This window comes from Vicia villosa, linkage group LG7, assembly GCF_029867415.1.
Source record: "Vicia villosa cultivar HV-30 ecotype Madison, WI linkage group LG7, Vvil1.0, whole genome shotgun sequence".
Lineage (NCBI taxonomy): Eukaryota > Viridiplantae > Streptophyta > Magnoliopsida > Fabales > Fabaceae > Vicia > Vicia villosa.
Window position 1 is genome coordinate 96,315,108 of NC_081186.1, and position 9,605 is coordinate 96,324,712.

General features: G+C 36.6%; 1 pseudogene; it reads left to right on the forward strand.

Annotated features, from left to right (window-relative positions):
• Window positions 1–4,430: 4,430 nt before the first annotated feature.
• Window positions 4,431–8,679, forward strand: LOC131619776 (small ribosomal subunit protein RACK1-like; annotated as a pseudogene).
• The last annotated feature ends 926 nt before the right edge of the window (window positions 8,680–9,605 follow it).

Here is a 9,605-nt window from a genome sequence, read left to right on the forward strand (position 1 = left end):
GGCTCTAAGAAAAGAAAGACCGGAACCGAAGGTGGCAGTTCTTCTCAAGCACCTAGGGCTATTCCGTTTAATCAAAACCGGTTCAAGAGTCATGTCCAAGAGGAGAGGTACAAGAAGTTAGAGGTTAGGACATGGTGGCCGGAGAGAATTGTGAGGATCAATCCTGAGGGAACCTATGGGTGGTGTCATCACACCATTGAGGAGTATGGTTGGCTTAGACTTTGTGAGCCTGCACCTAAGTTTCATTTGGAGATTGTAAGAGAGTTCTATGCTAATGCCGTTCCAAATGAAGAATTTCCGGTTGAAGGTGTTCCCTTTGAGTTCAAAACTTGGGTGCGTGGTAAGGAAATTGATTTTTCTCGTCAGGCTATCCGTGAGTTTCTTGGAACTCAATTACCTTTTGAGGATGGTGAGCTGTGTGGGTATCATGTGCAACTAGCAAGGGGTAATTTCGATTGGGAGCATTTGAGGGAGGTCTTGTGTTCGGCTGGGCAGTCTTATGATCTTAATCCTTCACAACAGCCCCAGAAATTCTCTAGGAAGTCGTTGTCTACTAATGCTCAGATTCTCATGTCTGTGGTCCTTCATAATTTGAGGCCTAGGAGTCACACTTCTTCTTTACCTGCTGAGTCTGCTGCTTTGGTTGCTCGTATGATTGAGCATGAGCCGATTGATATTACTCGCATAATTGCGAATGAGCTGAAGATGGTTGCTTTGAGTGGAACTCGCCATGGTGATCGTGCTCCCTGCAAGTTGATATTCCCTGGTTTGATCATGAATCTGTGCAGGAAAGCTAGAGTGCAGATTCCTTCTGAGGGGCTTATGTCCATTGACACTTTTATTGATGATACTTTTATTGAGCGTTATTGTTTATCCAGGTTAACTGCTGTTCCTGTTGCTGCTGCTCGCCCTGCTCGCCGCCGTAGTGATCCTGATAGAGAGGAGAACTTGGCATTTCATATGGCACATCAGAGAGCATTCATGTTTATGCATGACGCTATGTCTCAGCTGAGGTTGCAGATGATGGAGCCCCATGTGGCTCATCCGTGGAGTTCTCGCCAAGATTTGGTGGATTATGCTAATTGGCCTGAGGTCAGTCCATTTCCTGAGGAGGAGGGAGATGGTGGCGAGAATGAGAATGTGGAAGATGATGAGGATGAGTAGTTTTATATTTTATGTTTAGTGCTATAGTATATTTAGTACTAGTTTTTTTTATTAGCTTTGTTATGTTTTGTTCCGTCCTTTTATAGGATGAGGTATTGTGAACCTTAGGCATTGCTATGCCTTTTTGGATATTTTGACACCTGTTGGTGTTTGTTTTAATTTATTAAGTTTTTAGTTTAATTGCTTTTATTTCTATATACATATGCAATTGTGTTTTTTTTTAAAATTTTTGTTGTTGTTCTTGTGAAAGTGCTTCCTTTGATGAAGCAAGCTTTTACAACCAATTGGGGCGGTGATGATATAGTGTGAAATTAGTACGTGCAAGGTACATTTCTACCGTTCCTTTAATATACCATGAATGAGATGCTTGTAATTGTACAAATGAGATGTCATATTTTCTTTAACAAATATAGTTCAATAATGAATCATTTTAGTTCTAAAACTAGTGTGAGGAGCCTTTCCATTGTACATATATATATTATTTTGTGGTTACCAACAATGTGCGTTTAACTCGTGTTTATTATGTTTAATCTTGCGTTTTTTATTTTAATTATGTAAAGCATGAAAGTGATCAAAGCATTTTGTTTCGCATTACGAGTATAACTTCTCGTCCAAATATAACCTACCCGGTGAGTGTGTGAGTATTTGCTAACCACTTTGAGCCATTTTGCCAAGATTCAATCGGTATCATGTCATGCCGTATAATTGCCGATTTTTGATTTGAATCTTGATGACTTTCTTTGAACCTTGAAAAGTACCATGAAATATGGTTAGGATTGATTCCTTTTCACCTTAGAATAGGGAGCATTCATGATTATGTGGTGGTAATATTCAAGTTGGGGAGAATAAAAATTTTTGGTTGTATTGGTGTGTAGAAGAAAATAAATAATTGCTCAAGAAAGAAAAAAAAAAAAAAGAGAAAATGAATGAAAAGAAAAAGAAAAAGGAAAATAGAAGAGCTTTGTATATAGCTAGTTCCTTTAAAATAAAAAGATGAACTCTTGAGCAATAAAATTGTGTGATCGGTTGATAAGGATGTGTGGATATAATCATGATTTGAATGTTCTCTTAAGAATTGCCCCCTTTTGTTTCAATGGCCTTGAGAAATGACACTTCCTTGTTAACCAACCCAAGTTTCAACCCTAAAGTCTTTGTGATTCTTGCTTTTACGTTTTTTTTATATAAATGTTGTGTAGATGAATGCATAATTAATTCTGGATGTTGGCGACATTGTTGTGTGAGTGTTAGGTCCTCAATTTTGTCTCTTACTAGAGAAGTGTGTAGGTTGTGATTCAATTTTGAACTTATTTTGTTTTAGGAGCTGTTTACATCAATTGTGCATTTAGTATTAGTATCTCAAGCATGGTATTATTTGAGCAAGGGTGAGATGTTGCTTGTGTGCTTATGGAATTTGAACCACCCATTTGTTCTTGTCTTGGCTTGTGCTCTCTTGGTTTTGCTTGTTGATTGTTTTTGTGTTTGTTTTCGTTTGAGGACAAACAAAGGTTTAAGTTGGGGAGAGTTGTTAGTTACCAATTTGTGTAAATATCTTAGGTAATTTTTGGTAACTCTCAAGTCTTTTCGTGGTTAATAGTAGTATTTTATTGTCATTTGGTATATATTTATTCTTATATTTAAATTATTGTTGAATAGTTCTTATCTTTGCAATCTATGTTGGATTTTGTAGTTTTTATAGATAATTGGAAGCTTGGACCATGGAAAAAGGCGTTTTGAAGATGTTCCAAGACCATAGCCAAGGATTGCTGAAAAGAGGTAGCGCGCTAAGCGAGGTTGAGCCCGCTAAGCGCGCTTTTGAAGAAAAGAAGGAAGTTCTGGCAGAGAGTTCCGCGCTAAGCGAGGTCTGGAGCCCGCTTAGCGCGGTTGGGCGGTTTAAGCAATTAATGATAGCGCGCTTAGCGGGCTGTACCGCGCTAAGCGCGGTCTGCGAAACTTTGTTTATTTGTTTATGGGCCAGATCACTTTTGTGAGAGAGAGAGATATTTTGGAGAGAAACAAGAGCAATATACACTGTAGCAAACATAGAATTGAAGATTGAAAGCCTTGATCGTCGATTAATCGCCTTTGATGCTTGTTGATCTTCATCCTTTCCTTCTTATGCAAGCTACCATTCTCATGGATAGCTAAAAACCTTTTGTATCAAGATAAGATGTAATCTTCCTAGCCTTTTGTATGTTTTTCTTGTGAATATATGTGTATGAACAAGTTATGATCAATATAGATGGTTTAGTTTGTTTATTAAAGCTTTTTCTTTGGTATAAATGTTTGAGACATCAATGTTTGTATCTAGACCTAACTCATCATCTTTCAAACTATAAGTTGCAGACATGGATTTAGAGTTTGACGTTTACTAAGTATCGGTTTTAAAACGTTATTTGTATTGTTTAAACGGTGGAGAAATCGTCGGTTAAACAATACGGTAAATCTGACTATATCGTTGCGGACACGGACGATATAGGTGTCGATACGTAATTATATTGATCGTTAGCAAGTTCATAAGCATCTATTTATAAGGAAACATACAAACTTAGGTCGATGAAATCGAATCTTGATACATTTTCTTTAACTTAGAACTTTCATTAATTTACTCTTTGCTACTAAAAGTGTTGAATGATCTTTTGCAAACCCAACTTTAAAGTAACATTAACTCAAGACAAAATAGGCTATAGAACGGCGGTGATATCGCAATAATCCCTGTGGAGACGATAATAACGAAAAGTACACCACAATACTCTTTCAACACATACCAAAATCAAAACAGTCCCTATTTAACCTCAAAATTTTGATTTCAATATATCAATTTCTCAACAAATAACAACTATACTAAACAAATTATGTTTCCTAATTCGGAGTCATAAGGAAGGTAAATTCTCAGCACCGGAAACGTGAACGCCGGCGCGTTGAACGGAACTAAACAAAGGGAAACAATTCTGTTTCCTATTAAAAGATATACTACTTGGTTTGAACACTCTAGCAAGGAACAATTTTGAATGTCAATCAATCCCCCCTCAAAGGGAAACAATTCTGTTTCCTATTAAAAGATATACTACATGCATGTACTATCATTCACAACCCCCCTCAAGTTGAAGTGAATGTCAATCAATCCAAGCTTGGAAAGTAAATGATTGAAGGGACCAAGATGCAGTGATTTAGTGAAGATGTCTGCTACTTGTTCTTGAGTGAAGACTGGCATGAGGTGAATAGTTCCATTCAAGACCCTTTCACGAACCACATGACAATCGATTTCAATGTGTTTGGTCCTTTCGTGGAACACAGGGTTAGCAGCAATGTGCATTGCTGATTTGTTGTCACAGTATAGAATAATAGGCATAGCAATTGAAATCTAGAGATCATTGAGAAGTGACAATAACCAAACACTTTCACATGTAGCACGAGCAAGGGCCCAATACTCAGCCTCAGAAGAGGATCTGGAAATTACAGCTTACTTCTTATTTTTCCAACTGATTAGAGAGTCACCAAGAAAGAAACATGTACCATAAGTGGATCTTCTAGTGTCTAGGCATGCACCCCATTCTGAGTCAGAGAAACCAGTGAGTTTCACTGTAGAGGTGGGTTTGAAAATGAGGCCTTGCCCAGGATTGTTCTTGAGATACTTCAATATGTGAATGCCAACCAACATATGCTTATCTGCATGGGGCCTCAGGGAACTGGGACAATTTACTTACAGCATAAGCAATTTCAGGTCGAGTATGATTGAGGTAAAGTAAACGACCTAGAAGCCTTCTGTATGTAGTTGGTTCAGATATGGGAGTTCCAAATGTTTTATGCAATTGCAAGTGAGGTTGCATAAGTCACTACTACAATTTTGGCCTAAGGCCACGCTAAAATTTTCCACGGCTCAGAAACTGTGGCCACATATATGATTTGGCCAGGGTTTTCAAAGCGTAGAGTTATGTTATAAAATATTGAATCCGGAGTATGAAACTGTGGCCTTTACTTCAATTGCCACGGTTAAACAACTGCAGATATTTTTAGCCGCAAAGGAAAACCGCGGCCTTATAATTTTCACTTCAAACTGTGGCCCAAATCCAAAAAAATATATCCCTCCAAAATTTCCCTCTTCTTTTTTTAGTTTCCCTCTCATAATTATTTTTTTTCTAAATTTTTTTAATTAAAAAAATATAAAAAAAATTGATAAGGTAAATACATCTTTACCACCGAATCAGTTCCTTTCTTCAGATTTTCCAAACCCTAAAATCTCTCTCACACCTCACGTCTCTTCTCATTTCAACTTCTCTCACCCTAACCACAAATTTCTCTCACACCTCACGCCGATGTGTGTTGATTCAAATCCCTAACAACAAATCTCTCTCACACCTCACGCCGCTGTGAAAGCACTCTCTGCTTCACTATAGCAGGTTCACATCTCTTCACCACTGCAACCATGGCTGAGGGTCCCGCGACAAATCCATCATCCTCTGGCGCCATACCAAGGAGGACAAGACCTACGGTGTCCCCAACCGCCGTCTCACCGGTCATTCTCATTTCGTTCAGGATGTTGTCCTCTCATCCGACGGTTAGTTTGCTCTTTCTGGTTCATGGGATGGTGAGCTCCGTCTTTGGGATCTCAACGCCGGAACCTCCGCTCGCGGATTTGTTGGCCACACCAAAGATGTTCTCTCTATGGCTTTCTTAATTGGCAACCGTCAGATCGTGTCTGCATCTCGTGACCGCACCATAAGCTCTGGAACACTCTCGGCGAGTGCAAGTATACTATCCAGGACGGTGATGCTCATTCCGATTGGGTCAGCTGCGTTCGATTCAGCCCTAGCACTTTGCAGCCGGGGATTGTTTCTGCTTCATGGGATAAAACTGTGAAGGTTTGGAATCTGACGAACTGTAAGCTGAGAAACACTCTTACTGAACACTCTGGATATGTCAACACTATTGTTGTCTATTGATTTTGCTACTCAATCATTGGTTTTTGTCAACACTATTGTGTATTATTTGTGTATTGTTTTGTCATGAATCGAACTCATCTATTTAATTATGCTAAAGATTCATTTATTTATGGTGTAGGATTATTAGAAGTTGGATGAATTTGTCTAATGTGGTGATTGGAAATTCGTTTATAACAATGTATAATATGTATAATCTACTTAATACTTTTTCATAGAATCTGATGTTTTGGTATTTATTTAGTATTTCAGCGGTGAAGGAATTCGTAATAAATTATTACTATTGATTGTACTCTGTTATGACTAATTAGCTCTTTGAAAACTGCAGCAGTGGCAGAGGAGTATCGCTTTCAGCGGTGAAGGAATTCGTAATAAATTATTACTATTCATACGTAATACTTAAATTTCATTATCTTGCACATGTACTTTGAATCAAAAGAGTATGTGAAGCATAATTGGTTGAAACTTTTGATGAAGTTCACTTTAGACTAATGAAGTATGTGGAGTATAAATGGTAGAAACTTTTGATGAAGTATGGTTTCTCTCTGCTTCTGACTAAAGATTTTTAAAACAGGGTCCAATGAAGGAACTTTGTGTTATGGTAATGTTATATATTCTGCATTTGATTAATTTAGTTTACTATCACATTTGTAGCTTGATAGGAAAAGACTCTTTTGGTATTGGTTGATATTATTTTTTAAGCATGGTTTGGGTAAGAAAAAGGCATATAGAAATATGAATGGGTGTGAATGATAAGTAGAGTGCTGGAATATTATAATCTAACACTATTACTAATCTTTATTTTTTAGGAACTACTGGTTGTGCATTTGAACAATTGCAAGCTTGCTAGACTTTGATCATCATCATCTTGCTAGACTAAGGTGAGTATCATCATCATCACATACTAATTAATTTCATATATAATGAATGTTTTTTAGATTGCATGTTTCAGTTAGACGGCATTTGGGTATAGGTTGAGTAATGATTCTTTGCTTTCAAAATATTTTGATTCATATAACCAGATGATATGCATGCATGGATCATCATATTGTTTTTTGATACTGGATATTGTTTGAAAATGCAGAAAATTAATAAGCAGTTGGAAACTATTATATAAATGGAATCTATGGGCAGTTGGAATCTATTTTTTGGCTTCATGTATGAAAGAATTCACTTATCAAGGATATGGTGGCATATCACAACCCATTTTTCTCTCAAATCCATCCGCAGCGCGTGACGCTTCTGTTATGATTATGTTGCAAAGGAATGGGAGTTATGTTCAAGAAACTGGATCATGTGCTTGTCTCCTTCTCGAACAATTTAGTCAAGCGAATCTCATCGAATTTTATGGATCAGAGGTAAGATCAAATCATTTAACTTACTTAATCTAATACTGAAGTTAGAGCCAAGACTGTAATATAATACAAGGTAGTTTGTTTGTTGATTCTTTATTAACTCTAATTATCATGTATGCATTTAACATATTTTATCAATCATTCAATACGAATTCAAAGATTTTTTCTTCAGATCAAGCTCTCAAACTATTTTTCTTTTATGTGATTTTTGGCTTTGGGTTCGAAGAAAGTTGTGATTTTTGCTTCTGGGTTGTAGGAATTGGGATTTTTATTGAAAAGGGGGAGAATGAATAACCAGAAGAAGAGGAATTTTCAGATAGAGGCGTTTAAACACAGGGTGGTTATGGATCCGAAATATGCCAGACAAAACATGGAAGATTCTTGAAGATGCGATTCATGAGATTTATAATCATAATGCTAGTGGTCTCAGTTTTGAAGAACTTTACAGGTTAATCCATTTTTCTCTTTTTTTTCTTCACGTTTATGATTCATTTTATGGAAAAATTTGGGTATTGGTTGTTTTATTTGGGGATTTGATGTTTTTGGATTGTTTAAATTTGAATAAGAAAATGAATTGTACAATTTTCTGGGTTTGCTGTTGTTGTTTGTTAGATTAAGATACTGTCTATGGTTTGTGCATATGAGCAGTTGGAATGTTTGTTGACTTATTGATTGAGCTAGTTGTTTCATTTAGTTTCTCTATGTAGAATTGGTATGATATCGTAGCGGTTAGGTAGTGAGGTAGTGCTAAGGCAGTTGCATGTGATGTAGCTATAGGGGAAGAAAGAGAAGCGAGGTAGTACTGGGAAGAAAAAGAACATATCTTACAGGTTGAATTCCTAAATTACTTGCACATGTTATATAGCTTACACCTTTACAAATTTATATATGATTGTGTCCTGTAGGTCCAGCATTGGTAACAACAAAGGATGCTGGAGATGCAGTAGCTTTACTTCAGTCATTAGCCGGCTCCACTTAAAGCTACATCAAATTCTTGGATAGGAAAGAGGAAAGATTCAGCTCATGTGTACTTCTTTTTATTTTCAAATGTCCAGTTTCTAGGAAGAGTTTGTTTGGTGGTGCAAATTGTAAGAGGAAAGATAGAGTTAGTTTTGTCAATGGATTTTTGTTGTTTTTAAGTGTATAATTTAGCGCTTGTTTTGAATCCCATGATTTTGAATTTGGAAGACATCAAAACTTAATTATCTATATTTTATCGAACTTATTAGTGGGTACGTAACGTCATTTCTTAGTGAATATTTTGTTTTTGACGTAAATGTTAATTTGCTTGTAATTAGATTCTAATCATTAATGTCTAAAAAATTAGTTCTATAATGGCATTTTTATGTAATGGAACAGAAATAAACCGTGACAAGATTAATGGTTTAAAACATACAAAATATAGCCACAGTTTTAAATTTGTGGTCATAACCAAACCGTGGCTATACCTTGAACCAAAATTGTATGCTAAACGTTAAATTGAAACCGTGGTTTTATCATATGGCCACAGTTTTTCAGTCATGGCAAATACAAACCGCAGCCTTAATCAAGCTACCTAAACCGTGGCCTAAAAAAGCCACGGTTGTCAAAAATGCGTGGTCTATACCAAAAAACCGTGGACTTTACTTTAGGCCACGGCCGCATACTCCACAGTTGGATTTCCGTGGCCAAACCGTGGCCTCAGCGTTACGCCACGGTTATTTTGCATATAGCCTCGGTTTCCTGGGCGTGGCAGGAGACCTTTTTTTTTGTAGTGAGTGTGGAACAAGGTTTAGCTCCAAGGAGTTCTGCATCATTGATCAAGTCAAGGACATATTTTCTTTGGCAAATAGAAATTCCATGAATTATAAGTTCTACAACACATATAAACAACAATAATCACTAACATACATCAATTTCATATAATTGTTTGTTTTACGATCAAAATACAAATTTTTACAAAACACAACAACAACATCAAAATTCACGCAATATAAGTCTACAACATATAACAAGCATAATTATCAACATGTATCGATTTTATTAATTTTATATAATCCCCCTTCAAAACCTAAGTTATCAGTGAAACTCCAAAACTCATTCCTACATACAAATCATCATACACAATCTTATAGAGTTAGAATCCCACTCTTACCTTGGATTGAAGGTT